The following is a 13,148-nucleotide window of genomic DNA, read 5'->3' on the forward strand; positions in this document are numbered from 1 at the left end:
TAGGGAGGACACAGGTTCTCCCGTGATGGACTCTATGATTCCGGCAATGATTCAAGAATTGCCAGAGAACATGTAAACTTAGATGAAAGCTATTTTGTCTTCTCTTAAAAAATCAGGTCCATCATCAAACACCATTTCATGGAGCTGCATATTCTTATAATTTTATGTATGTATTACCTGTGTATAGATTAATCTTTTTATAGAAGATAAATGTCAAAGTAGTAAAAATATGCATCAAATCAATTATGCCCCAAACTCTGAGCAATGTGTATTTTCATTCCAGCAGTGGCTGGGTGCCCCACCTCCGAGATCATCGGTGGAAATCTTTAAAGTGGACTTGGGGCACCTCAGTGGTTCAGTCAGTTAAGCATTTGGCTCTTGACTTCAGCTCAGGTCATGATGTCATGGTTCATGGGTTTGAGCCCCGCATCAGGCTCTGTGCTGGCAGCATGGAGCCTGCTTGGGATTCTCTCTCTTTCCCTCTCTCTGTACCCCTGCCCTGCTTGTGTGCTCTGTTTCTCTCTCTCTCAAAATGAATACGCTTAAAAAAATAAAAGTAAAAAGAATAAAACGTACTTAAACAATAAAGTGTATTATAAGGGAAGTTTTAAGCTAGTTATTTTGAAGCTCAGCTTGTATTTATTATACGCAATTACATTCTTAATCACTGTACTTCAGCTTGTTATTTCTTGTCACAAATATATTAAATTTTATTTCTTCCAAACTAAGGGTGACACACAGTATAGTTCAGAATCTTTATTACCTAGTGACGCCACCACGCTAGACCAGATATGGTGCTGATATTTTACAGCTCAGTAGATGCCATCACGGTAACAAGCATAATTTGGATTAATATCATACAAAACTACTTCTTATTAGATTCTCTGACCCCATTAAGCAATGCATGTGCCCTCATAAAATGGCCAGTACTAATCAACACTGGAGAAACAAAGATGATCTTGAAATTATAATTCACTTGGAAATAAAAATTAGATACAATATAAATATCCAACGATGAGAGATGGATTAAATGAATTTGGGTATGTCACGCAATGGAGATACTACGCTGCCAACAAAAATACTGTGGAAAAGGTCCAATATATATATATATATATATATACGGGGAAGTATAAACTCTCATGTTCAAATGCATGTACAGCTTTCCCCCCTGTTATCCCTTACTGTCGTGTAGAAAATACACCAATGTAGTGCTTTTTAGGTGGTAGGATTACAAGTGGTTTATTTTCTTTTCTGCTGTATTTCTTATTTCTTCTATACAGATTATATATTACTTCTATAAAGAAAAATAAATACCTCTGCATAACTTATCTGATATGCATAGCACTGTTAGCTAAAAAAAGTAAAGAAATATGTTCATCCATTAATTCTCTACAAATCAAACTTTTTTTTTTATTTTTACCAACTTGATATCTTAATCAAGACACACTTGATCTTAAAAACAGACCAAGCCCACCCCTCTCACCACATTACAACTGTTTAGAAGGCAGCAGTATGGTCCAGTGTCTTGACGGCCACACAGACCACCTCTCTTTGCTTACTTGTTTCACCCCTCACCTTTGGCTCTCCTACGTGACTCTCAGGAGGTGGGCCAAACAATCCTGGCAGGAAAAAACCTAGGTTAGATTCATCAAAAGGTCCAAGAAAGGCCCTTAGATAGTGGGAAGGAGAGCATGAGGCGATATGCCCAGAGGCTGGTGTGTTCTTCTGGTCCCACAGACATTTGGCTCCCTCTTCTCTGGCTCAGAACAGCTGTTCTTTGCTCCCACACTGCTGGGACCTGCGGGTAGGCAGAAAGGCCAAGTCCCCACCTGTCTACAGCTCCTCAGTATTTTGTGGGTTTGCACCTGCATCTTTCCACATGACATAAGGGAGTTAAAGTTGTCAGAAGGAAGGGAGGAAATGGACCCGGCTTAGTAACAGCACCAATGGTACAATGAGGATTATGCCTGTGCTTCCTGACCCAAGCTCTTGAGTTGCAAAAATGAATAAAAAATAAATATGTAAAAATTGTTTTATGGGAGCAGAATGAGAAAGATTTGCTGAGTTGGAATTAATCCAACCTGAGGCTGATTTATAAAAGTCCCAATGTGGGTAACAGCATCTCTATCAAGGGCAGAACGGACAGGAATCTGCATTGTCGATCTTCTTAAAGAACAGCACAGGAATGCAAGGCACACTCATCAACAGCGGCTGCAGAGGCACCTGCGCGCATGTGCACACTGAGTCCCTGTCCCATTTGTCAAACCACCTCACTCAAAATGAGGCTTGCGGAGATGGCAAACGGACCGCAGCCAGCACGATGTCTGTGACACAGTAGTGTCACCATAGAGTTTTTTTTCCCTCTCTCCCAAAGTGATGGTGCCCCTCTCTGCTGCATGTTACGGTCACTTGCGAAGCTCTGAAAAAGTACTGGCTTCCAAATCCTACTTCAGATAAATAAGAAATTCTGCAACTGCTCTTTAAAAAACCTGATTAAGATGTGCAGTGAGATTTGAGAATCGCTCTACTTCACTGGATCACCTCCATGATCCCTTTAAATTCTGAGAGGCTGCTTGACAGGCTTACTTACAGCTGTGACTTCTAATTCCAGTTCTCCAGTTTCTTTCAGAGGGCAACTTTTATGTTTCACATCTGACCTCACAACAAACTTTTTGTACATCTGCAAGTGGTGCCGTTATTAAAGGGTATAATCCTTAGGCACAGAATCGCTGTCTTACTCGTTACCTTATATCTGCACTAATAGTTGTAAAAGTTAATGTTATATACAAAATAAGAACTTAATACTCAATTCCCTGACTCCCAGCCAATCGATAGATACCAATTCTTTTAGCACGGCACAGTGAATTCTAATCACTAAGGACAATGCAAAAGTCAAATCCACTTCAGACAGCTGCAGGGAACAGACGCAGTGGGAAGAAAGTGTAGTGATACTGAGAAAAAATAATGATGTACTCCTGGCTTCGGGTGGGCTCAGAAAGAAAGAGCTTCCAGACTCAAAGTGGCACATTGTACAGGTACCAAAGATGAATCAGTCCTTTGGAGTCAAGCTGGAAGGAAATGAGAGACTCCAAGGCACCAAGAGAAGATGCTTATCATCAGATGCACAGTGTCTGGGCATCACCACGACTTGATCACTGAGCGGCACACTGGCTGCCGCTCTCCCAGTCTATTGTCCATTCACAGTGCCTTACCTGTGTCCCTCCTCCGTGAGATCAAAGATAGCTGAATCCACAGACCGCGAACAGGAACACCTATTGTGCATGTCTTTGTGTCCCTCATCACTTGAGAGACCTGGCTGTGTGATGATGCTGTTTTGTGTGTGTGTGTGTGTGTGTGTGTGTGTGTGTGTGGAATTTTGTCACAAATCACTTCCCTGTGACTTTCTGGAGTCTGCGGCAAGTAGGACAGGCAAAGATTTTCTAGACTGCACTAGAACTGGTTCTGTGTGGGTGGCACATTATATTTACAGTGGGGACGCTGAGGTGTCTATAAGTTTCCTTTCCACAGGTTCTTTATTACTGAAACCTTAGTTCCTACCCAGCATCTGGATCTATCCAAGAAACACACGTGCTTATTACTGCAGACTCACTTCTGCTACCTGATCATTCATTCATTCATTCATTCACATCATAAAAGTCCCAAACATTTATAAGCAATCGTGCTCAAAGTTTGTCTTAAGAGCTGCAAGGGCACAAGATGAGTGAGAAAACATTCCTGTTCTCAAGGAGCTTGAAATAGGAGTGAGGTCATAAATATTCATTAAGCATCCATTACTGGCTATCAGGGTATTTATTGCTTTGCACAGATTACAGATCTTCAGCCCACTAAAGAGGTATTTTTTCCAGATTTTACATAAGAGAAAATTGAGGCATAAAAGATTAAAGAAACTGTTATGGGCTGAACTGTGTTCCAACAAAATTCATATACTGAAGTCCTAACCCTCAGTACCTCAGACAGTGCCTGTATTTGGAGACAGGGCCTGCACAAAAGCAGTTAAGGTAAGATGAGGTCATATGGGTGGCCCCTACTCCCATGCAGCCTTTGTCCTTATAGTAAGAAGAAACTGAGATATGGACACAAATGTGCACAATGAAAAGAGAGTGTGAGGACACAGCGAGAAGGGGGCCATCATCAGGCCAACAAGAGAGGCCTCTGAAGAAACCAACCCTGCTGACACCATCTTGGACTTCCAGCTTCCAGGAACATGACAAAATAAATTTGTATCAAGTCACCCAGTCTGTGGAATTTTGTTATGGCAGGGCTGGCAAACCAATACAGCACTTACACAAGGCTACACAGCCAGCAAGCAAAGGATTTTCTATGGAGTCCAATAAATACATGTGTTACGAAGAAAAAACATGGCACATAGGAAAAGGGAATTATAACAAACAAGAAGAGGTAAGGTCCAGATAAACTGCCATGGCAATTCGAAGAAAGGCAAGATATCTGTTGGATGGGATAACCTGGGGAGGTGGTAAGGCACGTAAGAAAGTAACACATCAGTTGGTGACTGAGTGCAATTAGGATTTAGCTAATCCAGGCAGAGAAGGGCACAAAGGCACAGTGACAAAGGCCTGGCACACTTAGAGAGCAAAGAGACCCGGCACCGTGTGTCCAGTGAAGTTTTAATATGGGTGATAATTATGAGGAGATCAACATTATCATCCACTAGCATTTACTGAGTGTTTACTATGTACCACACGTTACACTAAAAGCTCTGTATGAATTTTCTCCGTTGGTCCTCATAACATAAGGTAGCTAATAATACTATTCCAGTGTTATAAGTGAGCAAATGGAGACCGAAAGGGTGAAGGAGCTTATGTAACCTGCCTGAGATCACAGAGCTAGAAAGATGGAGTCTATATTCAAAGCAGACCTGCCCGAAGCCAGACAGGCACTTCCACTGTTTATCACTACGTAACCTGGCAGCACAGAAGAACCAGCCAGCTGCTTAAGGCCACGAGAGAAGAAGGCTGGAGAAGGCTACTGGGGCCAAATCACAGAAGGCCTCGATAGTGCCTTCCTGTGCTCGTGCGGCGGGAGGAACGCAGGTTATAAAGGGTTTCGACCTGGAGAGTGTCGTGACTACCATCTGTGTCTTGGAAAGATGGACCGGGTGGTAGAAGGGAGAGTTCAGTAGGGGAGAAGAGCCCAAAGCCAGGGATAACAATTAGGGTTTTAGCAGACTAGATGAGAGAGAAGAAAGGTCAGAATTGGAACAATTACACCAGCAAGAAGGTATGGGGGTCCCGCTGCTGAGAATGCGGGAGAAGGAATGTGTAGGATCAAAGAAAGGACCCATATTTTTACAGGTGTGTAACAGGAACAAAGGGGCACAGAGGAAGGGTGACACATCCAGAAGGCAATGGGAAAGCGAGCTGGGAGTTAGGGAGGGAGTCAGAGGAGGGTGTCATCCCCCATCTGTGCTAACTGAAGGCAGGAGCTCATGTGGGGTGCAGGGAGATGAAACGCCAACAGTGGAGACCTAAGTGACAAGAAGCCTCCGCCACACAGCACAGCAATCCAGGCACAGAGGTCAAGAGAGGGGCTTCTGGAAGGGAAAAAGCCAACGACAAAATGGCCAACAATATCTGCTGGCACAGGGAGGCAAGGTCCAGCTCACCGTGTGATCTGTGGTTGGAAAGATAGAAAAGTGGATGCTGGGGAATCAGAGTTTGTGCAATCTACATTTTTTTTAATGTTTATTTATTTTTGAGAGAGAGAGAGAGAGAGAGAGAGAGAGAGAGAGACAGCGAGCGGGGGAGGGGCAGAGGGAGGGGGAGACGCAGAATCCGAAGCAGGTTCCAGGCTCTGAGCTGTCAGAACAGAGCCCAACGTGGGGCTCAAACTCACAAACCACGAGATCATGACCTGAGCCAAAGTCAGACGCTTAACCGCTTAACCAACTGAGCCACCCAGGCGTCCCATGTGTTAATCTACCTTTTTAAGGGAAGGGAAAGAGAGAGAATGATGTCATTTATGGAAGCAAGCAAGGCAGAATGCAAATGCATTTAGGGTCATGAAGGAGAGCAGCTCTAGGGGACAGTGAAGAGATAAATTGGAGCTGAGGAGGATTAGGTCACACGCAAAATAGCACACAAGTTCTGGGTGGGGGAGGGGAGTGGAAGGCAGACAGACAGTGAAGCCGGGATTTCCCTACTATTTATGATTCAAAGACAAACAGAATCAAATGGATCAGGATTTGGCACAAGGAGACAACGGAAGTTCTGAAGCATAAACCGAACACAAAACAACAAATGACCCCAGAGAACAAGAGTAACATCACATTCTGGCTCTCCAGAAGTTATACAAAGTTATGGTGAAGTTAGTCCGATGTGCGCAGACAGGAGGACAATGAGGTACCTAGTGACATCTAAAGAGGTGTCTGATGCAGTGGCCCATGCTTGCCACCCCGCAGCTCAAACGGACGGGAGACACAGCAGGATGCAGTGTGCTGAAGGGCTGTTTAGGCATGCTTATCTGCACCTGCCTGAAAGGACTGGAGCCACGGGGCAGCACCCAGTGGGTTCTCCATTAAGACCCCACTGTGTGCACAGGCCTGCAGATGAGGAATGAGTCAGTTCAGTCTTATGTGGATTCTCACCCGGACGAGGCTAGGTATGTTTACTGCCCACTGCACTAACAGTGAATGCTAGTGTCAACGTGACAAAATGCTTTGTAGCACTTTTTTTTTTTCAACGTTTATTTTTATTTTTGGGACAGAGAGAGACAGAGCATGAACGGGGGAGGGGCAGAGAGAGAGGGAGACACAGAATCGGAAGCAGGCTCCAGGCTCTGAGCCATCAGCCCAGAGCCTGACGCAGGGCTCGAACTCACGGACCGCGAGATCGTGACCTGGCTGAAGTCGGACGCTTAACCGACTGCGCCACCCAGGCGCCCCTGTAGCATTTTTTTTTTAAAGGAAACTGTGTGCCAACTCCACAGCAGATGTGTAAGAGTGAACAAAACTAATGAACCCCCCCCCCCCCCCACACACACACCTTACAGAGCACATTTCTGGCTGTTACTCACAGGACTGTGTGAAAATAAAATGGAAACAGGTACATAGAGCACTCATCCCGGTGCCTGGCATACTACTCAATCAATGATACTGCTTACCATTCAACTTACCAAACTCCCTCAACCAGTACAAATGAGTTCCGATTTTTTCTTTTCCTAGAAACCTGTACATTAAACTTTCTTTTTGAGGGAAACATAGTTATACTGAGGATTGCAGGAAGTAGCAGTCTCGAGCAAAAAAAGTTTGGCGGGGGCGGGGTGGGGGGGACACAAAAACTCACCTAAGTGATGGGTGATAGAGTGGTGCCCCACATAACCAGAGAGTTTTTACTTAATTTAAATTCACTTAACTTTATTAATTAAATTCAAGCTGACACTCCATAAAAGTGGGTACTTCTAATTTTGAATACTTTTGTTACAGAGAAATGGTCAATCATGTCCTGCTGCAGGAGCTGGTAAAAATGACAATGGCTAGGTAAGAGAGTTATCCAGCAGAGTTGACCATACACTGCCTGTGGGGATGCTTTCTGTGGTTCCATGTAGGTGTGAACTGCCCCCAACACTAGCAAACCACTTTGAAAATGAGCACCACCGGTTGCACAAGGAACTGAGACAGAGACTAGGTTCCCACTGCTGAAAACGAGGCACAGTGCACATTCTTCTGACCAGGTAATCTGACTGCTGGAAGGAAAGCCACACAGATGCCCTTTATGTTCAAGATCAACTTCTAATGTTTCGGGCCTTTAAAGCTGTCCCAGGTGAATGCTGGATGCCCCATTTTGCTACCAATACAAATCCAAGTTCATGTCTCCAGGGCAGTTTCAGTGGTTGTGATTCCTGTCTAAAATCCATGATCTTCATAAACTCACCTTTGCATCCAGGAGGGCTGAGAGCAACCAGAAAGGGACATAGGACTATGGAAGCTACAACTATGTCAGCATGAAGCCCAAGCACCAAGCTTCTCAAATGAATAGGGCTCTATCGACACAAGCATCGTTATTTCCAAATGCTCTAATTTTTCATATGACACACTCCTCATGGCTCAAAGTAAAATTACAGGTTTTTTCCCTCTAATACCCCCTCTCTGAAATGGGCCAGATAGTCTGCAAAGAACCTGAAACGTGGCTTCCGTCACAGCTTTGGCTCACTGACCAGATGCGACTATAAGCTTGATTTCTTCTTTTTCACGATTTTGTCACCCAAATTCCTCTTGCTATGTTACGTAATGATTAAGTTCACTGTTAACACTTCGGATGCTGCATAGGTAATTTTATTCTGGGAGGTGATTCATCTGCTTTTTTAATAACAGAATGTCAAGAAACATTCAGAAAGGCAACATACTGCAGGACCCTAATGCACTGCCCAATTTCTCCAAGGACAGGGACCTTCGCACTAAAGTGAGCCTAACACAGTTCAGGTCCAATAATTGTGAACAAGTAGGTTTTAAAGTTATATGCCTTGAAGATGACTTACCAAGCCTGCTTATTATTAAACTTTGGAAAATAGCCACAGCCTAAACACATTATGTAAAGGTCTGGTCCAGAAGCTCCAGTTCTTATTTCCCTAGGATCCATTTTCTTTCACCTATTAGGAACTAAACAAGCCCTTCTCCAAGGCTTCTTTCCTAACCTGGATAGTATCCCTGAACATTCTTTCTTGGGACTTGGGGAGTTGAGTCAGAAGAACTCACAAGATGAAAAGGCATGCTTCGTGTGATCTGCCTCCCCAAACCAGTCTAGCCAAAAGTCTTGAGAATATTCAGAAATTACTAACAGTCTTGCATTAAAAAAAAAAAAAAAAATCAATCCTGTCATCAATCTGCTGTCCACAGAAAACATAGCGGGGTATTTTTTTTTTAACACAGTGCAATTCCTGCTACATTTTAAACTAAAAGCATTAAATATAACTGTATTTAATCACCTCCCTTTAATTTGAATTCACATGGTAGATACTTATAGCTACTTAAAAAATTAAGTGGCAAAATGTATATGAAGAATGTGTATCTTGATATTTTAATTATGCTCAATTGAATGTACTTAGATTTAAAGTGCTTTTCACAAATGACATGTGCTAAGAATATCTAATTGCACACTGACATTCTAAAATGTGTGCTTACATGTGTCAAAAATAGATTAATATGAAGTTATGGAATATGGCTTTTTCAAACTAAAACCTAAATACAGTATTTTGATTATTTGGATACAAATAAGATTGTAACTACAAAAAAAGGTCTACACTAGTAAATTACTAATGATACACATTACATATAAAATGAACACTCAAATGATGACAGTATTTGGTATTTAAAGTGAAAAATAAAGATTTCTTAAGAAATCTAAGATTTAAGGTATTTTCTATTTATTCTCTTACTAACTCAATGTTACATGGAGACATGAAAATACTTTGTATGTAGTACAGATATTATCATCATATAGAAAGATCACAGGGAGGTGTCTGGCTCAGTCCACAGAGTGTACGACTCTTGATCTCACGGTTGTGAATTCAAGCCCCATGTTGGGCATAGAGCTTATTTGAAAAAAAAAAAAAAAAAAAAAAGATCACAGGTACAAAAGAAGTATTCAGCAAATAGTAGTGAATGAATTTAATTAAAACACAGTACCCAACAGTAGTCAGGTACTTCGCAACACGGAATACAGGAATTCAACAATCTCACAAAGAAGATGGCAACTGTGAGGGGATGTGAGGCCAAGAGACCCCGCACCCTCTAACTTGCTCTGAAAGGAAAGTATTGGATCCGGTGCCCAGTGCCATCACAGGAGAGGTTATCACTTTGTACAGTCAGGAAGTTCAGTCCTCACTGCAAGTTGAGAAAAGAACCTTTAGCCTAACCCTTAGTGTTATAGGCTAAATTGGGTCCCTCCAAAATTGTGTGTTGAAGACCTAATCCTATACCTTAGAATGTGACTGTATTTGGAAACAGGGCCTTCAGAGAGGTGATTAAGGTAAAATGAAGTCATACGGGTGGGCCCTGGTTCCACAAGACTGGAGTCTTTAAAGGTGATTAGAACACAGGCAACATGCAGACCGAAGGATGGCATGGGAAGACACAGCAAGAAGACGGCCATCTGCAAGCAAAGAACAGAGACTTCGGAAGAAAACCAAACCCGCAGACACCTTGATCCGGGACTTCCGGCTTTCATAAGTGCGAGAAAATAAACTTCTATTATTGAAGCCATGCAGTCTGTGGCATTTGGTCATGGCAGCCCTAGCGAACCAATTTGACTGTCTAATTGCACACCTCTAAACATGAAACAAAACAGGATTGTCTCCTGACTGGTGTGTAAATTAAGCTCTTAAGTAAAAAAATCTGTAAGTGGACTATTAGGAAACTTTAAAAGAGAATAGATTCTCACCATGTAATTGTTTTCGAGAGATACCAAATTGAAATTTCCCTACTCTTAATTTCTTAACTACATGGCACGGTGGAAAAAGGCTATGCTGTTTACATGTTTTACAAATATTAAGTTTCATATTTTCAACTTCATAGGGTTTTAATAGGCGTATGGAAGCCTGGCTAAGAAACCAAAGTGGAATCTGTTTGACTGACATTAAAAAGCAATGAAGTTACAGATCTGTCAAATATGTTCACATTTGGGCTCTGGCTGTGATACATGTCTATTTTGACTGCTACTACCAGAATCATTTAATGATTTACAGACCTTCAGTGTCTAAAGCATACGAAAGCTGTGGCCCAATCTTTCTTCATATTTTCACATCATAACAAGCCCCTCCCCTATTTATTAGATAACCAGAAGGATGGCCTGGGGTTTGAACTGTTTTGAGTCAAACCAGGCTCAGGCTCTGCCACAGATGGGAGAAAACAGAAAAGGGACATCAGGCTGGCTCAGGGTCTCTCACCAGTTGGACTTTCCCCTAATGAGATGACATTTCTGAGCCACCAAAGGGCAGCTCTTAGCTAGGGAGGCCATCCTGATGGACCCTTAGTGCCATCCAGTAGCTCTTTTATTTTTGCTCCAAGTCAAGCAGAAATCTGGAGAAAGGGCTCTTCCTAGAAGCAGAAAGGCAGCAGAATTCCCATCCAGCCCAGTCCCTTAGTCCCACCCCCAGAAGACTTTCTGGTCAAACTGTGATAGAGCTGCCTGATGGGCTTCTCAGAAACCTCCAAACTTAGATATTGCAATAGCTAACATTTTTTACTACTTATTGACTCTTTTACTTTTTTTTAGAGTTGTTTCAGGCTTACAAAAAAATGGAGAGGTTCAGATTTCCGTTATACCCTCGCCACCCCCCCCACCCCGCCACATGCATAGCCTCCCCATTATCAACTCCCCCTACCAGAGTGCTACATTTATAATTGATGAATCCACACTGACACATAATCATCCAAAGCCCATAGTTTACCTTAGGGTTCATTCTTGGTACATTCTGTATGTTTGGAAAAATGTATAATGACACAGATCCATCATGAAAGTATCACACAGAGTATTTTCACTGCCTTAAAAATCCTCTGTGCTCTGCCTATTCATTTCTCCCCTTCTCCTCCACCCCTAGCAACAATTGATCTTTTTACTGTCTCCACAGTTTTGGTCTTTTCCAGAATGTTCTATTCTGGATTCTATGTTGGAATCACATAGTATGTAGCCTTTCCAGATTGGCTTCTTTCACTTAGTAATATACACTTAAGGTTCTTCCAAGTTTTTTCATGGCTCAGTAACTAATTTCTATTTAGATTCAATAATATTCCTTTGTCTGGATGTACCACAGTTTATTTATCCCTTCACCTACTGAAGGACATCTTGGTTTCTTCCAAGTGTTGGCAGCTATGAATAAAGCTGCTATAAGCATCTTTGTGCAGGTTTTTGTTGAAAATATGTTTTCAACTTCTTTGGGTAAATACCAAGGACTGCAATTGCTGGATCTTACAGTAAGTTCAGTTTTGTAAGAAATCTCCAAACTATGTTCTGAAGTGGCTGTACCATTTTGCATTACTACCAGCAATAAATAAGAATTCCTCTTGCTCCACAGCATTTGATATTGTCAGTGTTCCAGATTTCAGCCATTCTAATAGATGGGTAGTGGAATCTCATTGTTAGTCTCTTTTGTTTTTAAAGCCACTCTTTTGTATGACTCCTTCATGATTCTGACATGATAATTTCACATGTTAACCATTCAATAAAATCTTTTCTACTAACATAAGTAATAATACATAAACTCTATCAAATGCCCCAAGTGTTTTATATTCATCCTGTTCCTAAGGTTCTGTATAAAGATGGGGGTTGGAATGAAGCCAAATAAACAGAAGTTGAAGTTTTTTAAAGGTTGGTTCCCTTACCGAGTTATCATGGAAAACATTTCTTAGGAAACATCCTAGATATTTACATATGTAGGCGTGTTACTGCTATTCCCTAAAGTCCATCAATTCCTTCACACTCTGATTCCTATAGTTACTGCTCCTTCAATGACTATTTCTATCTACGTTAATAGCAACTCAGTATATCAAATAACTGCCTTATGTTTACTGCTCTCTCAAGACCTTCTAGTCAAGCATTTATTCATTCAGTAAGTATTTTAAAGCCTCTCCCATATATCAGACACAATGCTAGGGGCAGGTTTAATAGTTTGATGTAGGTCCTATCCTCAGCATTTATAGATGTCTTATTTCAGGCAACATTTACCCATGATCCCCAGGATGCAATTAGCTGACAGCACAAGGCTAATAAAGGAAGAGCTCCTTAAGTGGCAAAGCCAGACCATAAATGACAAACATAACAGGTCCTACATAATACCTCATACAGTCTCTAAGCCTTGGAGTCAACACAGTGGAAGGAGAGGGATAAAGCATATGCACAAATTAAGACAATTTACAATATCAGAATTGAATTATGGCCAGTTTCTTTTGCTTTGTTTTCTACCTTAGCTTTAATATGGCTATTTTTTTCATAATTAAAAGGCACAATATATGTTGATATATAGAAAATGCTTATGATATGATCTTGACTAAAATATGTGTTTGGTACAATTTTAAGTTTGTAAATATATGGAAATGAATGAAAAGCAATATAGATAATGTAAAGCTTATGAAAACAAAAATAATTTAGTTCACTTCAATCTTGTTGAAAGTCATC

The 13,148-nt window shown here is 41.6% G+C and overlaps 1 protein-coding gene across 4 annotated transcripts in view; it reads right to left on the minus strand.

Annotated features, from left to right (window-relative positions):
- Window positions 1–13,148, minus strand: part of SLC25A13 (solute carrier family 25 member 13) — a 185,185-nt gene that overhangs the window by 31,744 nt on the left and 140,293 nt on the right. The gene's annotated exons all lie outside the window — the stretch shown is intronic.

This window comes from Lynx rufus, unplaced genomic scaffold, assembly GCF_022079265.1.
Source record: "Lynx rufus isolate CCGP_SWC_20201006 ecotype Redwood Valley unplaced genomic scaffold, mLynRuf1.p SCAF_4, whole genome shotgun sequence".
Taxonomy (NCBI): domain Eukaryota; kingdom Metazoa; phylum Chordata; class Mammalia; order Carnivora; family Felidae; genus Lynx; species Lynx rufus.